Source organism: Rattus norvegicus, chromosome 1 (assembly GCF_036323735.1).
Source record: "Rattus norvegicus strain BN/NHsdMcwi chromosome 1, GRCr8, whole genome shotgun sequence".
Taxonomy (NCBI): domain Eukaryota; kingdom Metazoa; phylum Chordata; class Mammalia; order Rodentia; family Muridae; genus Rattus; species Rattus norvegicus.
In genome coordinates this window covers 120,085,370-120,103,672 of record NC_086019.1, presented here as the reverse complement: position 1 = coordinate 120,103,672, position 18,303 = coordinate 120,085,370, and the positions used below count along the sequence as shown (strand labels likewise).

Here is an 18,303-nt window from a genome sequence, read left to right as displayed (position 1 = left end):
TATGGAACATCAGATGAAGTTGGAAGAAGCCTGACATCGCCTGCCCTGAAGTCCTCAGTTGAAGTTCTCTTGCCTGAGGATACCTGAAGTGAAAGGAAAGAAACACTTGACTTTCCAAAGGAACTCAAAGTGCTCAAGTGTTGATGGAGCTCGCAGGAGTTCCCAACCATGAATCATGATCCTTTGGGATCTGGTTCAGCCAAACTGCCTGTGGCTACTCCTGTGATTGGAGAATAGGCCCATTGGTTCCTGGTAAAGGATGTGAATGTCTTGAATTCTGTTCGCTCACCAAACCTGATCTATTTTGAGTACACTAAGTGTCATGGCAGGGGGTACACCAGCGTGCTTGGATCGATGATGATTTCCAATAAAACATTCCTTGGAAAGCTGAACAAAATGAGTGAAAACTCAATACCGCCACTATCATCGTGACTGAGGTCCAGCACCTGGGATCACAAATGTCACTGAGGGACTCACATGGCCTCCATTCATCTTGCGAGACTTGGATCCAGTGAGAGAGCCTTCAGAATGTTCTTTGCTGGCCTAAATCACCAGAAATCATGGCCTAAATCAAGGCTTCACCTTTTGCTCTAATGATAACATGCTTTCCGGTTGAGGAGATCATTGTCAGTATCTTGGAAGTTAGCCCTACCAACTCCATCAGCAATAATGTATAGTAGGTTGTGAGGAAAATGTAAGTTTAGCGGGGGCAGCATAGTTCAAAAATGTACACTGGAATGTCAGGAAATGTGTTTCTGTCCGTGTCTAAAGCCTTCGCATGAATGATGACACTTCTGTTTCATAAAACAGAGATACATAACGGGAAGGTTACAGGCGACATGTGGAATGAGGCAGTAGCAATTCTCAGGAACTATGGGAATGTGGACTCTTCCTGTGTGAAAACAAAGCTCTGTTTTCTTGAAAGACTGATTGTGGCCATGTCAATTGGGTTGGAAAGAGAGCCTTGGAATTTAAAAGGTTGGCATGTAGCCTTCTTGTCTGTGGATTCTAGAAGTGCATGCTTTCAAATGTCCCAGGATTCATACCACCTTCATGGATGTATGGAGAACACCCATTTTAATCCTAGTTTCTATGTTTATTGTTGGGACATTTTTTGTCAGTCTATCCGGGTAGTTTGCCAGCAGTTCTTATGGATTGACTGTACCAAAATGGTCTGGACATACATCTCCTCCTCTTCTAGGATCTAAGAATGTGAGCATGCAAGTTTGAATCTTACACACACTCCTTCTAGGAATTTTATATTTTGGTATGGCCGTAGAAGATAGGCATGGAGTGTCTGCGGGATTATCTCTCCTTATGGTCTTGATGTGGCCTTGCTGAAGGTTAACTTGGCATTTTGGCTATGTGTTTTGGGGCTGATGGTAGTCCTGTTATCTTAGACATTGTTCTTTTCTCCAAGCAAATATCAACAAGAAATTGTGTTTCCATTTGATTATGAAAGTGAGCTGTATGGTTAGGATCATGCTGTTGATAATAACATATATCTCAGTGACTACAGGTTATGCTTGTGTTTGGTGACCTGAGAGGGTTTGAACAGACACTTTCTCTGTGGTGATCAATGTCAGATACCACAGCAATAGCACTCACAGGAATTTAGTACCAGTCAAAACCTGAATAGGAGATATATGAGCATGGACAGAGACAGAGAGAAAGAACAATTGTTGAAGAGGCTAAGCATGTGTGAGACAGAGGAAGACAGTGAGAGACAGAAAGAGAGGGGGGGGGAGAGAGGGGGTGTGACGTGGAAAAGAGGACACTGTGATATTAAAGCAGATATCTTGATTGACAGAAATAAGGAAACCAAATAGAGAGAATGTGAGTGAGAAACTGAGAAGCTAGGAGAGTCACTGCAAGTCAATTTCAGAGAAAAGTGAAGAAGCGAGATAGAGAAAGAGTACATAAGAAGTCCATTCATCTAATGTGGATGAGAATATTATATTATATTTGAATCGGTTCTCATCGAAGGCAGAGTAGGACTAATAGGTGTAGTAAGTTATGATTATGGAGGGAGCTCCGATTGTGGCCAAAGCTCTTAAGATTCTGATGGTTTCCATGAGAAGAGTAAGGCCTGATTTTCTCTGTCATATCCGGCTGAACTGAGATATACTTATTTTTGTAGACAACTTCCATTAAGCCATGTTAGTGGTCTCATTCTGTTGTGTACCTCGTGCCAATTTCTTTGGATGGTTCTCAAGTGATGTACATACTACTGTAGTTTTCGGGATCAGATATTGGCTTCGTCCCATCTTAAGAACTTTGTTGCATGATAACCTCCAGGAATTCGGTGATAGAATTGGGAAAATTTTGTCCCCAAACTGTTCCTTGGAGGAAAAATATCTCTGATATAGATTGTGAGGGCAAATTTCTAGAGGACGGAAGGAGTGCTGAGAGAGCCCAAGTGTTCGATAAATTAAGAACTAACAACAATGCATCACAGTCTCCATGATTTGCAAGGAATCCAATAAAGTGGGGGAATGTGCTATTTGCTTTATTTTCAGGGACAGAGTCCCTGTCTCATACCGGAAAAGGACGGCTTGCAGAGGAACTGAGTATGGAACATCAGATGAAGTTGGAAGAAGCCTAACATCGCCTGCTCTGAAGTCCTCAGTTGAAGCTCTCTTGCCTGAGGATACCTGAAGTGAAAGGTAAGAAACACTTGACTTTCCAAAGGAACTCAAAGTGCTCAAGTGTTGATGGAGCTCGCAGGAGTTCCCAACCATGAATCATGATCCTTTGCGATCTGGTTCAGCCTCACTGCCTGTGGCTACTCCTGTGATTGGAGAATAGGCCCATTGGTTCGTGGTAAAGGATGTGAATGTCTTGAATCCTGTTCGCTCACCAATCCTGATCTATTTTGAGTATACTAAGTGTCATGGCAGGGGGTACACCAGCGTGCTTGGATCGATGATGATTTCCAATAAAACATTCCTTGGAAAGCTGAACAAAATGAGTGAAAACTCAATACCGCCACTATCATCGTGACTGAGGTCCAGCACATGGGATCACAAATGTCACTGAGGGACTCACATGGCCTCCATTCATCTTGCGAGACTTGGATCCAGTGAGCGAGCCTTCAGAATGTTCTTTGCTTGCCTAAATCACCAGAAATCATGGCCTAAATCAAGGCTTCACCTTTTGCTCTAATGATAACATGCATTCCGGTTGAGGAGATCATTGTCAGTATCTTGGAAGTTAGCCCTACCAACTCCATCAGCAATAATGTATAGTAGGTTGTGAGGAAAATGTAAGTTTAGCGGGGGCAGCATAGTTCAACAATATACACTGGAATGTCAGGAAATGTGTTTCTGTCCGTGTCTGAAGCCTTCGCATGAATGATGACACTTCTGTTTCATAAAACAGAGATACATAACGGGAAGGTTACAGGTGACATGTGGAATGAGGCAGTAGCAATTCTCAGGAACTATGGGAATGTGGACTCTTCCTGTGTGAAAACAAAGCTCTGTTTTCTTGAAAGACTGATTGTGGCCATGTCAATTAGGTTGGAAAGAGAGCCTTGGAATTTAAAAGGTTGGCATGTAGCCTTCTTGTCTGTGGATTCTAGAAGTGCATGCTTTCAAATGTCCCAGGATTCATACCACCTTCATGGATGTATGGAGAACACCCATTTTAATCCTAGTTTCTATGTTTATTGTTGGGACATTTTTTTGTCAGTCTATCCGGGTAGTTTGTCAGCAGTTCTTATGGATTGACTGTACCAAAATGGTCTGGACATACATCTCCTCCTCTTCTAGGATCTAAGAATGTGAGCATGCAAGTTTGAATCTTACACACACTCCTTCTAGGAATTTTATATTTTGGTAAGGCCATAGAAGATAGGCATGGAGTGTCTCTCCTTATGGTCTTGATGTGGCCTTGCTGAAGGTTAATTTGGCATTTTGGCTATGTGTTTTGGGGCTGATGGTAGTCCTGTTATCTTAGACATTGTTCTTTTCTCCAAGCAAATATCAACAAGAAAGTGTGTTTCCATTTGATTATGAAAGTGAGCTGTATGGTTAGGATCATGCTGTTGATAATAACATATATCTCAGTGACTACAGGTTATGCTTGTGTTTGGTGACCTGAGAGGGTTTGAACAGACACTTTCTCTGTGGTGATCAATGTCAGATACCACAGCAATAGCACTCACAGGAATTTAGTACCAGTCAAAACCTGAATAGGAGATATATGAGCATGGACAGAGACAGAGAGAAAGAACAATTGTTGAAGAGGCTAAGCATGTGTGAGACAGAGGAAGACAGTGAGAGACAGAAAGAGAGGGGGGGGGGAGAGGGGGTGTGACGTGGAAAAGAGGACACTGTGATATTAAAGCAGTTATCTTGATTGACAGAAATAAGGAAACCAAATAGAGAGAATGTGAGTGAGAAACTGAGAAGCTAGGAGAGTCACTGCAAGTCAATTTCAGAGAGAAAGTGAAGAAGCGAGATAGAGAAAGAGTACATAAGAAGTCCATTCATCTAATGTGGATGAGAATATTATATTATATTTGAATCGGTTCTCATCGAAGGCAGAGTAGGACTAATAGTTGTAGTATGTTATGATTATGGAGGGAGCTCCGATTGTGGCCAAAGCTCTTAAGATTCTGATGGTTTCCATGGGAAGAGTAAGGCCTGATTTTCTCTGTCATATCCGGCTGAACTGAGATATACTTATTTTTGTAGACAACCTCCATTACGCCATGTTAGTGGTCTCATTCTGTTGTGTACCTCGTGCCAATTTCTTTGGATGGTTCTCAAGTGATGTACATACTACTGTAGTTTTCGGGATCAGATATTGGCTTCGTCCCATCTTAAGAACTTTGTTGCATGGTAACCTCCAGGAATTCGGTGATAGAATTGGGAAAATTATGTCCCCAAACAGTTCCTTGGAGGAAAAATATCTCTGATATGGATTGTGAGGGCAAATTTCTAGAGGACGGAAGGAGTGCTGAGAGAGCCCAAGTGTTCGATAAATTAAGAACTAACAACAATGCATCACAGTCTCCATCATTTGCAAGGAATCCAATAAAGTGGGGGAATGTGCTATTTCCTTTATTTTCAGGGACAGAGTCCCTGTCTCATACCGGAAAAGGACGGCTTGCAGAGGAACTGAGTATGGAACATCAGATGAAGTTGGAAGAAGCCTGACATCGCCTGCCCTGAAGTCCTCAGTTGAAGTTCTCTTGCCTGAGGATACCTGAAGTGAAAGGTAAGAAACACTTGACTTTCCAAAGGAACTCAAAGTGCTCAAGTGTTGATGGAGCTCGCAGGAGTTCCCAACCATGAATCATGATCCTTTGGGATCTGGTTCAGCCAAACTGCCTGTGGCTACTCCTGTGATTGGAGAATAGGCCCATTGGTTCGTGGTAAAGGATGTGAATGTCTTGAATTCTGTTCGCTCACCAAACCTGATCTATTTTGAGTACACTAAGTGTCATGGCAGGGGGTACACCAGCGTGCTTGGATCGATGATGATTTCCAATAAAACATTCCTTGGAAAGCTGAACAAAATGAGTGAAAACTCAATACCGCCACTATCATCGTGACTGAGGTCCAGCACCTGGGATCACAAATGTCACTGAGGGACTCACATGGCCTCCATTCATCTTGCGAGACTTGGATCCAGTGAGAGAGCCTTCAGAATGTTCTTTGCTGGCCTAAATCACCAGAAATCATGGCCTAAATCAAGGCTTCACCTTTTGCTCTAATGATAACATGCTTTCCGGTTGAGGAGATCATTGTCAGTATCTTGGAAGTTAGCCCTACCAACTCCATCAGCAATAATGTATAGTAGGTTGTGAGGAAAATGTAAGTTTAGCGGGGGCAGCATAGTTCAAAAATGTACACTGGAATGTCAGGAAATGTGTTTCTGTCCGTGTCTAAAGCCTTCGCATGAATGATGACACTTCTGTTTCATAAAACAGAGATACATAACGGGAAGGTTACAGGCGACATGTGGAATGAGGCAGTAGCAATTCTCAGGAACTATGGGAATGTGGACTCTTCCTGTGTGAAAACAAAGCTCTGTTTTCTTGAAAGACTGATTGTGGCCATGTCAATTGTGTTGGAAAGAGAGCCTTGGAATTTAAAAGGTTGGCATGTAGCCTTCTTGTCTGTGGATTCTAGAAGTGCATGCTTTCAAATGTCCCAGGATTCATACCACCTTCATGGATGTATGGAGAACACCCATTTTAATCCTAGTTTCTATGTTTATTGTTGGGACATTTTTTGTCAGTCTATCCGGGTAGTTTGCCAGCAGTTCTTATGGATTGACTGTACCAAAATGGTCTGGACATACATCTCCTCCTCTTCTAGGATCTAAGAATGTGAGCATGCAAGTTTGAATCTTACACACACTCCTTCTAGGAATTTTATATTTTGGTATGGCCGTAGAAGATAGGCATGGAGTGTCTGCGGGATTATCTCTCCTTATGGTCTTGATGTGGCCTTGCTGAAGGTTAACTTGGCATTTTGGCTATGTGTTTTGGGGCTGATGGTAGTCCTGTTATCTTAGACATTGTTCTTTTCTCCAAGCAAATATCAACAAGAAATTGTGTTTCCATTTGATTATGAAAGTGAGCTGTATGGTTAGGATCATGCTGTTGATAATAACATATATCTCAGTGACTACAGGTTATGCTTGTGTTTGGTGACCTGAGAGGGTTTGAACAGACACTTTCTCTGTGGTGATCAATGTCAGATACCACAGCAATAGCACTCACAGGAATTTAGTACCAGTCAAAACCTGAATAGGAGATATATGAGCATGGACAGAGACAGAGAGAAAGAACAATTGTTGAAGAGGCTAAGCATGTGTGAGACAGAGGAAGACAGTGAGAGACAGAAAGAGAGGGGGGGGGAGAGAGGGGGTGTGACGTGGAAAAGAGGACACTGTGATATTAAAGCAGATATCTTGATTGACAGAAATAAGGAAACCAAATAGAGAGAATGTGAGTGAGAAACTGAGAAGCTAGGAGAGTCACTGCAAGTCAATTTCAGAGAAAAGTGAAGAAGCGAGATAGAGAAAGAGTACATAAGAAGTCCATTCATCTAATGTGGATGAGAATATTATATTACATTTGAATCGGTTCTCATCGAAGGCAGAGTAGGTCTAATAGGTGTAGTAAGTTATGATTATGGAGGGAGCTCCGATTGTGGCCAAAGCTCTTAAGATTCTGATGGTTTCCATGAGAAGAGTAAGGCCTGATTTTCTCTGTCATATCCGGCTGAACTGAGATATACTTATTTTTGTAGACAACTTCCATTAAGCCATGTTAGTGGTCTCATTCTGTTGTGTACCTCGTGCCAATTTCTTTGGATGGTTCTCAAGTGATGTACATACTACTGTAGTTTTCGGGATCAGATATTGGCTTCGTCCCATCTTAAGAACTTGGTTGCATGGTAACCTCCAGGAATTCGGTGATAGAATTGGGAAAATTATGTCCCCAAACAGTTCCTTTGGGAAAAATATCTCTGATATGGATTGTGAGGGCAAATTTCTAGAGGACGGAAGGAGTGCTGAGAGAGCCCAAGTGTTCGATAAATTAAGAACTAACAACAATGCATCACAGTCTCCATGATTTGCAAGGAATCCAATAAAGTGGGGGAATGTGCTATTTGCTTTATTTTCAGGGACAGAGTCCCTGTCTCATACCGGAAAAGGACGGCTTGCAAAGGAACTGAGTATGGAACATCAGATGAAGTTGGAAGAAGGCTAACATCGCCTGCCCTGAAGTCCTCAGTTGAAGTTCTCTTGCCTGAGGATACCTGAAGTGAAAGGTAAGAAACACTTGACTTTCCAAAGGAACTCAAAGTGCTCAGGTGTTGATGGAGCTCACAGGAGTTCCCAACCTTGAATCATGATCCTTTGGGATCTGGTTCAGCCAAACTGCCTGTGGCTACTCCTGTGATTGGAGAATAGGCCCATTGGTTCGTGATAAAGGATGTGAATGTCTTGAATTCTGTTCGCTCACCAAACCTGTTCTATTTTGAGTATACTAAGTGTCATGGCAGGGGGTACACCAGCGTGCTTGGATCGATGATGATTTCCAATAAAACATTCCTTGGAAAGCTGAACAAAATGAGTGAAAACTCAATACCGCCACTATCATCGTGACTGAGGTCCAGCACCTGGGATCACAAATGTCACTGAGGGACTCACATGGCCTCCATTCATCTTGCGAGACTTGGATCCAGTGAGAGAGCCTTCAGAATGTTCTTTGCTGGCCTAAATCACCAGAAATCATGGCCTAAATCAAGGCTTCACCTTTTGCTCTAATGATAACATGCTTTCCGGTTGAGGAGATCATTGTCAGTATCTTGGAAGTTAGCCCTACCAACTCCATCAGCAATAATGTATAGTAGGTTGTGAGGAAAATGTAAGTTTAGCGGGGGCAGCATAGTTCAAAAATGTACACTGGAATGTCAGGAAATGTGTTTCTGTCCGTGTCTAAAGCCTTCGCATGAATGATGACACTTCTGTTTCATAAAACAGAGATACATAACGGGAAGGTTACAGGCGACATGTGGAATGAGGCAGTAGCAATTCTCAGGAACTATGGGAATGTGGACTCTTCCTGTGTGAAAACAAAGCTCTGTTTTCTTGAAAGACTGATTGTGGCCATGTCAATTGGGTTGGAAAGAGAGCCTTGGAATTTAAAAGGTTGGCATGTAGCCTTCTTGTCTGTGGATTCTAGAAGTGCATGCTTTCAAATGTCCCAGGATTCATACCACCTTCATGGATGTATGGAGAACACCCATTTTAATCCTAGTTTCTATGTTTATTGTTGGGACATTTTTTGTCAGTCTATCCGGGTAGTTTGCCAGCAGTTCTTATGGATTGACTGTACCAAAATGGTCTGGACATACATCTCCTCCTCTTCTAGGATCTAAGAATGTGGGCATGCAAGTTTGAATCTTACACACACTCCTTCTAGGAATTTTATATTTTGGTATGGCCGTAGAAGATAGGCATGGAGTGTCTGCGGGATTATCTCTCCTTATGGTCTTGATGTGGCCTTGCTGAAGGTTAACTTGGCATTTTGGCTATGTGTTTTGGGGCTGATGGTAGTCCTGTTATCTTAGACATTGTTCTTTTCTCCAAGCAAATATCAACAAAAAAGTGTGTTTCCATTTGATTATGAAAGTGAGCTGTATGGTTAGGATCATGCTGTTGATAATAACATATATCTCAGTGACTACAGGTTATGCTTGTGTTTGGTGACCTGAGAGGGTTTGAACAGACACTTTCTCTGTGGTGATCAATGTCAGATACCACAGCAATAGCACTCACAGGAATTTAGTACCAGTCAAAACCTGAATAGGAGATATATGAGCATGGACAGAGACAGAGAGAAAGAACAATTGTTGAAGAGGCTAAGCATGTGTGAGACAGAGGAAGACAGTGAGAGACAGAAAGAGAGGGGGGGGGGAGAGAGGGGGTGTGACGTGGAAAGAGGACACTGTGATATTAAAGCAGATATCTTGATTGACAGAAATAAGGAAACCAAATAGAGAGAATGTGAGTGAGAAACTGAGAAGCTAGGAGAGTCACTGCAAGTCAATTTCAGAGAAAAGTGAAGAAGCGAGATAGAGAAAGAGTACATAAGAAGTCCATTCATCTAATGTGGATGAGAATATTATATTATATTTGAATCGGTTCTCATCGAAGGCAGAGTAGGACTAATAGGTGTAGTAAGTTATGATTATGGAGGGAGCTCCGATTGTGGCCAAAGCTCTTAAGATTCTGATGGTTTCCATGAGAAGAGTAAGGCCTGATTTTCTCTGTCATATCCGGCTGAACTGAGATATACTTATTTTTGTAGACAACTTCCATTAAGCCATGTTAGTGGTCTCATTCTGTTGTGTACCTCGTGCCAATTTCTTTGGATGGTTCTCAAGTGATGTACATACTACTGTAGTTTTCGGGATCAGATATTGGCTTCGTCCCATCTTAAGAACTTGGTTGCATGGTAACCTCCAGGAATTCGGTGATAGAATTGGGAAAATTATGTCCCCAAACAGTTCCTTTGGGAAAAATATCTCTGATATGGATTGTGAGGGCAAATTTCTAGAGGACGGAAGGAGTGCTGAGAGAGCCCAAGTGTTCGATAAATTAAGAACTAACAACAATGCATCACAGTCTCCATGATTTGCAAGGAATCCAATAAAGTGGGGGAATGTGCTATTTGCTTTATTTTCAGGGACAGAGTCCCTGTCTCATACCGGAAAAGGACGGCTTGCAAAGGAACTGAGTATGGAACATCAGATGAAGTTGGAAGAAGGCTAACATCGCCTGCCCTGAAGTCCTCAGTTGAAGTTCTCTTGCCTGAGGATACCTGAAGTGAAAGGTAAGAAACACTTGACTTTCCAAAGGAACTCAAAGTGCTCAAGTGTTGATGGAGCTCGCAGGAATTCCCAACCATGAATCATGATCCTTTGGGATCTGGTTCAGCCAAACTGCCTGTGGCTACTCCTGTGATTGGAGAATAGGCCCATTGGTTCGTGTTAAAGGATGTGAATGTCTTGAATTCTGTTCGCTCACCAAACCTGTTCTATTTTGAGTATACTAAGTGTCATGGCAGGGGGTACACCAGCGTGCTTGGATCGATGATGATTTCCAATAAAACATTCCTTGGAAAGCTGAACAAAATGAGTGAAAACTCAATACCGCCAATATCATCGTGACTGAGGTCCAGCACCTGGGATCACAAATGTCACTGAGGGACTCACATGGCCTCCATTCATCTTGCGAGACTTGGATCCAGTGAGAGAGCCTTCAGAATGTTCTTTGCTTGCCTAAATCACCAGAAATCATGGCCTAAATCAAGGCTTCACCTTTTGCTCTAATGATAACATGCTTTCCGGTTGAGGAGATCATTGTCAGTATCTTGGAAGTTAGCCCTACCAACTCCATCAGCAATAATGTATAGTAGGTTGTGAGGATAATGTAAGTTTAGCGGGGGCAGCATAGTTCAAAAATGTACACTGGAATGTCAGGAAATGTGTTTCTGTCCGTGTCTGAAGCCTTCGCATGAATGATGACACTTCTGTTTCATAAAACAGAGATACATAACGGGAAGGTTACAGGCGACATGTGGAATGAGGCAGTAGCAATTCTCAGGAACTATGGGAATGTGGACTCTTCCTGTGTGAAAACAAAGCTCTGTTTTCTTGAAAGACTGATTGTGGCCATGTCAATTGGGTTGGAAAGAGAGCCTTGGAATTTAAAAGGTTGGCATGTAGCCTTCTTGTCCTGGATTCTAGAAGTGCATGCTTTCAAATATCCCAGGATTCATACCACCTTCATGGATGTATGGAGATCACCCATTTTAATCCTATTTCTATGTTTATTGTTGGGACATTTTTGTCAGTCTATCCGGGTAGTTTGCCAGCAGTTCTTATGGATTGACTGTACCAAAATGGTCTGGACATACATCTCCTCCTCTTCTAGGATCTAAGAATGTGAGCATGCAAGTTTGAATCTTACACAAACTCCTTCTAGGAATTTTATATTTTGGTAAGGCCATAGAAGATAGGCATGGAGTGTCTGCGGGATTATCTCTCCTTATGGTCTTGATGTGGCCTTGCTGAAGGTTAACTTGGCATTTTGGCTTTGTGTTTTGGGGCTGATGGTAGTCCTGTTATCTTAGACATTGTTCTTTTCTCCAAGCAAATATCAACAAGAAATTGTGTTTCCATTTGATTATGAAAGTGAGCTGCATGCTTAGGATCATGCTGTTGATAATAACATATATCTCATTGACTACAGGTTATGCTTGTGTTTGGTGACCTGAGAGGGTTTGAACAGACACTTTCTCTGTGGTGATCAATGTCAGATACCACAGCAATAGCACTCACAGGAATTTAGTACCAGTCAAAACCTGAATAGGAGATATATGAGCATGGACAGAGACAGAGAGAAAGAACAATTGTTGAAGAGGCTAAGCATGTGTGAGACAGAGGAAGACAGTGAGAGACAGAAAGAGAGGGGGGGGGAGAGAGGGAGTGTGAAGTGGAAAAGAGGACACTGTGATATCAAAGCAGATATCTTGATTGACAGATAAGGAAACCAAATAGAGAGAATGTGAGTGAGAAACTGAGAAGCTAGGAGAGTCACTGCAAGTCAATTTCAGAGAGAAAGTGAAGAAGCGAGATAGAGAAAGAGTACATAAGAAGTCCATTCATCTAATGTGGATGAGAATCTTATATGATATTTGAATCGGTTCTCATCGAAGGCAGAGTAGGACTAATAGGTGTAGTATGTTATGATTATGGAGGGAGCTCCGATTGTGGCCAAAGCTATTAAGATTCTGATGGATTCCATGGGAAGAGTAAGGCCTGATTTTCTCTGTCATATCCGGCTGAACTGAGATTTACTTATTTTTGTAGACAACTTCCATTAAGCCATGTTAGTGGTCTCATTCTGTTGTGTACCTCGTGCCAATTTCTTTGGATGGTTCTCAAGTGATGTACATACTACTGTAGTTTTCGGGATCAGATATTGGCTTCGTCCCATTAAGAACTTTGTTGCATGGTAACCTCCAGGAATTCGGTGATAGAATTGGGAAAATTTTGTCCCCAAACAGTTCCTTGGAGGAAAAATATCTCTGATATAGATTGTGAGGGCAAATTTCTAGAGGACGGAAGGAGTGCTGAGAGAGCCCAAGTGTTCGATAAATTAAGAACTAACAACAGTGCATCACAGTCTCCATGATTTGCAAGGAATCCAATAAAGTGGGGGAATGTGCTATTTGCTTTATTTTCAGGGACAGAGTCCCTGTCTCATACCGGAAAAGGACGGCTTGCAGAGGAACTGAGTATGGAACATCAGATGAAGTTGGAAGAAGCCTAACATCGCCTGCCCTGAAGTCCTCAGTTGAAGTTCTCTTGCCTGAGGATACCTGAAGTGAAAGGTAAGAAACACTTGACTTTCCAAAGGAACTCAAAGTGCTCAAGTGTTGATGGAGCTCGCAGGAGTTCCCAACCATGAATCATGATCCTTTGGGATCTGGTTCAGCCTCACTGCCTGTTGCTACTCCTGTGATTGGAGAATAGGCCCATAGGTTCGTGGTAAAGGATGTGAATGTCTTGAATTCTGTTCGCTCACCAAACCTGATCTATTTTGAGTATACTAAGTGTCATGGCAGGGGGTACACCAGCGTGCTTGGACCGATGATGATTTCCAATAAAACATTCCTTGGAAAGCTGAACAAAATGAGTGAAAACTCAATACCGCCACTATCATCGTGACTGAGGTCCAGCACCTGGGATCACAAATGTCACTGAGAAACTCACATGGCCTCCATTCATCTTGCGAGACTTGGATCCAGTGAGAGAGCCTTCAGAATGTTCTTTGCTTGCCTAAATCACCAGAAATCATGGCCTAAATCAAGGCTTCACCTTTTGCTCTAATGATAACATGCTTTCCGGTTGAGGAGATCATTGTCAGTATCTTGGAAGTTAGCCCTACCAACTCCATCAGCAATAATGTATAGTAGGTTGTGAGGAAAATGTAAGTTTAGCGGGGACAGCATAGTTCAAAATGTACACTGGAATGTCAGGAAATGTGTTTCTGTCCGTGTCTGAAGCCTTCGCATGAATGATGACACTTCTGTTTCATAAAACAGAGATACATAACGGGAAGGTTACAGGCGACATGTGGAATGAGGCAGTAGCAATTATCAGGAACTATGGGAATGTGGAATCTTCCTGTGTTAAAAAAAAGCTCTGTTTTCTTGAAAGACTGATTGTGGCCATGTCAACTGGGTTGGAAAGAGAGCCTTGGAATTTAAAAGGTTGGCATGTAGCCTTCTTGTCGGTGGATTCTAGAAGTGCATGCTTTCAAATGTCCCAGGATTCATACCACCTTCATGGATGTATGGAGAACACCCATTTTAATCCTATTTCTATGTTTATTGTTGGGACATTTTTGTCAGTCTATCCGGGTAGTTTGCCAGCAGTTCTTATGGATTGACTGTACCAAAATGGTCTGGACATACATCTCCTCCTCTTCTAGGATCTAAGAATGTGAGCATGCAAGTTTGAATCTTACACACACTCCTTCTAGGAATTTTATATTTTGGTAAGGCCATAGAAGATAGGCATGTAGTGTCTGCGGGATTATCTCTCCTTATGGTCTTGATGTGGCCTTGCTGAAGGTTAACTTGGCATTTTGGCTATGTGTTTTGGGGCTGATGGTAGTCCTGTTATCTTAGACATTGTTCTTTTCTCCAAGCAAATATCAACAAGAAAGTGTGTTTCCATTTGATTATGAAAGTGAGCTGTATGGTTCAGATCATGCTGTTGATAATAACATATATCTCAGTTACTACAGGTTATGCTTGTGTTTGGTGACCTGAGAGGGTTTGAACAGACACTTTCTCTGTGGTGATCAATGTCAGATACCACAGCAATAGCACTCACAGGAATTTAGTACCAGTCAAAACCTGAATAGGAGATATATGAGCATGGAGAGAGACAGAGCAAGAACAATTGTTGAAGAGGCTAAGCATGTCTGAGACAGAGGAAGACAGTGAGAAACAGAAGAGAGAGAGGGGGGAAGAGAGGGGGTGTGAAGTGGAAAAGAGGACACTGTGATATTAAAGCAGATATCTTGATTGACAGAAATAAGGAAACCAAATAGAGAGAATGTGAGTGAGAAACTGAGAAGCTAGGAGAGTCACTGCAAGTCAATTTCAGAGAGAAAGTGAAGAAGCGAGATAGAGAAAGAGTACATAAGAAGTCCATTCATCTAATGTGGATGAGAATCTTATATGATATTTGAATCGGTTCTCATCGAAGGCAGAGTAGGACTAATAGGTGTAGTATGTTATGATTATGGAGGGAGCTCCGATTGTGACCAAAGCTATTAAAATTCTGATTGTTTCCATGGGAAGAGTAAGGCCTGATTTTCTCTGTCATATCCGGCTGAACTGAGATTTACTTATTTTTGTAGACAACTTCCATTAAGCCATGTTAGTGGTCTCATTCTGTTGTGTACCTCGTGCCAATTTCTTTGGATGGTTCTCAAGTGATGTACATACTACTGTAGTTTTCGGGATCAGATATTGGCATCGTCCCATCTTAAGAACTTTGTTGCATGGTAACCTCCAGGAATTCGGTGATAGAATTGGGAAAATTATGTCCCCAAACAGTTCCTTGGAGGAAAAATATCTCTGATATGGATTGTGAGGGCAAATTTCTAGAAGACGGAAGGAGTGCTGAGAGAGCCCAAGTGTTCGATAAATTAAGAACTAACAACAATGCATCACAGTCTCCATGATTTGCAAGGAATCCAATAAAGTGGGGTTATGTGCTATTTGCTTTACTTTCAGGGACAGAGTCCCTGTCTCATACCGGAAAAGGACGGCTTGCAGAGGAACTGAGTATGGAACATCAGATGAAGTTGGAAGAAGCCTAACATCGCCTGCCCTGAAGTCCTCAGTTGAAGCTCTCTTGCCTGAGGATACCTGAAGTGAAAGGTAAGAAACACTTGACTTTCCAAAGGAACTCAAAGTGCTCAGGTGTTGATGGACTCACAGGAGTTCCCAACCTTGAATCATGATCCTTTGGGACCTGGTTCAGGCTCACTGCCTGTGGCTACTCCAGTGATTGGAGAATAGGCCCATTGGTTCGTGGTAAAGTATGTGAATGTCTTGAATTCTGTTCGCTCACCAAACCTGATCTATTTTGAGTATACTAAGTGTCATGGCAGGGGGTACACCAGCGTGCTTGGATCGATGATGATTTCCAATAAAACATTCCTTGGAAAGCTGAACAAAATGAGTGAAAACTCAATACCGCCACTATCATCGTGACTGAGGTCCAGCACCTGGGATCACAAATGTCACCGAGGGACTCACATGGCCTCCATTCATCTTGCGAGGCTTGGATCCAGTGAGAGAGCCTTCAGAATGTTCTTTGCTTGCCTAAATCACCAGAAATCATGGCCTAAATCAAGGTTTCACCTTTTGCTCTAATGATAACATGCTTTCCGGTTGAGGAGATCATTGTCAGTATCTTGGAATTTAGCCCTACCAACTCCTTCAGCAATAATGTATAGTAGGTTGTGAGGAAAATGTAAGTTTAGCGGGGGCAGCATAGTTCAACAATGTACACTGGAATGTCAGGAAATGTGTTTCTGACCGTGTCTGAAGCCTTCGCATGAATGATGACACTTCTGTTTCATAAAACAGAGATACATAACGGGAAGGTTACAGGCGACATGTGGAATGAGGCAGTAGCAATTCTCAGGAATTATGGGAATGTGGACTCTTCCTGTGTGAAAACAAAGCTCTGTTTTCTTGAAAGACTGATTGTGGCCATGGCAATTAGGTTGGAAAGAGAGCCTTGGAATTTAAAAGGTTGGCATGTAGCCTTCTTGTCTGTGGATTTAGAAGTGCATGCTTTCAAATGTCCCAGGATTCATACCACCTTCATGGATGTATGGAGAACACCCATTTCAATCCTAGTTTCTATGTTTATTGTTGGGACATTTTTTGTCAGTCTATCCGGGTAGTTTGCCAGCAGTTCTTATGGATTGACTGTACCACAATGGTCTGGACATACATCTCCTCCTCTTCTAGGATCTAAGAATGTGAGCATGCAAGTTTGAATCTTACACACACTCCTTCTAGGAATTTTATATTTTGGTATGGCCGTAGAAGATAGGCATGGAGTGTCTGCGGGATAATCTCTCCTTATGGTCTTGATGTGGCCTTGCTGAAGGTTAACTTGGCATTTTGGCTATGTGTTTTGGGGCTGATGGTAGTCCTGTTATCTTAGACATTGTTCTTTTCTCCAAGCAAATATCAACAAGAAATTGTGTTTCCATTTGATTATGAAAGTGAGCTGTATGGTTAGGATCATGCTGTTGATAATAGCATATATCTCAGTGACTACAGGTTATGCTTGTGTTTGGTGACCTGAGAGGGTTTGAACAGACACTTTCTCTGTGGTGATCAATGTCAGATACCACAGCAATAGCACTCACAGGAATTTAGAACCAGTCAAAACCTGAATAGGAGATATATGAGCATGGACAGAGACAGAGAGAAAGAACAATTGTTGAAGAGGCTAAGCATGTGAGAGACAGAGGAAGACAGTGAGAGACAGAAAGAGAGAGCGGGGGGAGAGAGGGAGGGTGAAGTGGAAAAGAGGACACTGTGATATTAAAGCAGATATATTGATTGACAGAAATAAGGAAACCAAATAGGGAGAATGTGAGTGAGAAACTGAGAAGCTAGGAGAGTCACTGCAAGTCAATTTCAGAGAGAAAGTGAAGAAGCGAGATAGAGAAAGAGTACATAAGAAGTCCATTCATCTAATGTGGATGAGAATCTTATATGATATTTGAATCGGTTCTCATCGAAGGCAGAGTAGGACTAATAGGTGTAGTATGTTATGATTATGGAGGGAGCTCCGATTGTGACCAAAGCTATTAAGATTCTGATTGTTTCCATGGGAAGAGTAAGGCCTGATTTTCTCTGTCATATCCGGCTGAACTGAGATATACTTATTTTTGTAGACAACTTCCATTAAGCCATGTTAGTGGTCTCATTCTGTTGTGTACCTCGTGCCAATTTCTTTGGATGGTTCTCAAGTGATGTACATACTACTGTAGTTTTCGGGATCAGATATTGGCTCCGTCCCATCTTAAGAACTTTGTTGCATGGTAACCTCCAGGAATTCGGTGATAGAATTGGGAAAATTATGTCCCCAAACAGTTCCTTGGAGGAAAAATATCTCTGATATGGATTGTGAGGGCAAATTTCTAGAAGACGGAAGGAGTGCTGAGAGAGCCCAAGTGTTCGATAAATTAAGAACTAACAACAATGCATCACAGTCTCCATGATTTGCAAGGAATCCAATAAAGTGGGGGTATGTGCTATTTGCTTTACTTTCAGGGACAGAGTCCCTGTCTCATACCGGACAAGGACGGCTTGCAGAGGAACTGAGTATGGAACATCAGATGAAGTTGGAAGAAGCCTAACATCGCCTGCCCTGAAGTCCTCAGTTGAAGCTCTCTTGCCTGAGGATACCTGAAGTGAAAGGTAAGAAACACTTGACTTTCCAAAGGAACTCAAAGTGCTCAGGTGTTGATGGACTCACAGGAGTTCCCAACCTTGAATCATGATCCTTTGGGACCTGGTTCAGGCTCACTGCCTGTGGCTACTCCTGTGATTGGAGAATAGGCCCATTGGTTCGTGGTAAAGGATGTGAATGTCTTGAATTCTGTTCGCTCACCAAACCTGATCTATTTTGAGTATACTAAGTGTCATGGCAG

At 42.2% G+C, this 18,303-nt stretch overlaps 1 long non-coding RNA gene and 7 other non-coding genes across 8 annotated transcripts; all 8 read left to right on the top strand.

Moving 5' to 3' along the window:
- The first annotated feature begins 348 nt into the window (after window positions 1–348).
- On the top strand, window positions 349–441 carry LOC134485440 (small nucleolar RNA SNORD116). Its single transcript, XR_010063479.1, has one exon. It is a non-coding gene; the product is annotated as a small nucleolar RNA SNORD116 (small nucleolar RNA).
- Window positions 442–2,919: 2,478 nt separating this feature from the next.
- On the top strand, window positions 2,920–3,012 carry LOC134485439 (small nucleolar RNA SNORD116). The gene has a single exon (XR_010063478.1). It is a non-coding gene; the product is annotated as a small nucleolar RNA SNORD116 (small nucleolar RNA).
- Window positions 3,013–4,718: 1,706 nt separating this feature from the next.
- LOC134483365 (uncharacterized) lies at window positions 4,719–18,251 on the top strand. The gene is made up of 3 exons (XR_010060231.1): window positions 4,719–5,226; window positions 7,650–7,796; window positions 10,220–18,251. It is a non-coding gene; the product is annotated as an uncharacterized LOC134483365 (long non-coding RNA).
- On the top strand, window positions 5,480–5,572 carry LOC134485438 (small nucleolar RNA SNORD116). Its single transcript, XR_010063477.1, has one exon. It is a non-coding gene; the product is annotated as a small nucleolar RNA SNORD116 (small nucleolar RNA).
- LOC134485437 (small nucleolar RNA SNORD116) lies at window positions 8,050–8,142 on the top strand. Its single transcript, XR_010063476.1, has one exon. It is a non-coding gene; the product is annotated as a small nucleolar RNA SNORD116 (small nucleolar RNA).
- On the top strand, window positions 10,620–10,712 carry LOC134485466 (small nucleolar RNA SNORD116). The gene has a single exon (XR_010063504.1). It is a non-coding gene; the product is annotated as a small nucleolar RNA SNORD116 (small nucleolar RNA).
- On the top strand, window positions 13,185–13,277 carry LOC134485467 (small nucleolar RNA SNORD116). Its single transcript, XR_010063505.1, has one exon. It is a non-coding gene; the product is annotated as a small nucleolar RNA SNORD116 (small nucleolar RNA).
- Window positions 15,752–15,844, top strand: LOC134485436 (small nucleolar RNA SNORD116). Its single transcript, XR_010063475.1, has one exon. It is a non-coding gene; the product is annotated as a small nucleolar RNA SNORD116 (small nucleolar RNA).
- Window positions 18,252–18,303: the final 52 nt, after the last annotated feature.